Source organism: Nyctereutes procyonoides, unplaced genomic scaffold (genome assembly GCF_905146905.1).
Source record: "Nyctereutes procyonoides isolate TBG_1078 unplaced genomic scaffold, NYPRO_anot_genome, whole genome shotgun sequence".
In the NCBI taxonomy this organism is placed as follows: Eukaryota; Metazoa; Chordata; class Mammalia; order Carnivora; family Canidae; genus Nyctereutes; species Nyctereutes procyonoides.
In genome coordinates, this window is record NW_026575145.1 from 13,454,128 (window position 1) to 13,454,403 (window position 276).

Here is a 276-nt window from a genome sequence, read left to right on the forward strand (position 1 = left end):
GGATCCTTCAAGTTTGTTATGGGCTTTTATGCAAAACATATGCAAATCGGTAGCATTCTAAAAATTCCGTATGTTTTCCAGCCCTTTAGTCACAAACAACCGAGGCTGGCGCCGGGCAGCGGTAGCCGGGGAGTGGGCGCCGGGCCGGGGCCGGGGGCGGGGCCGGGGGCGGGGCGGAGCCGCGGCCTGGGGGCGGGGCCGGGGCGGGGCCGGGGGCGGGGCCCGTGACGCGCCGGGTCGGCCGGCTCGGGGGCTGGACCTCCGCCTCTCCCCGCC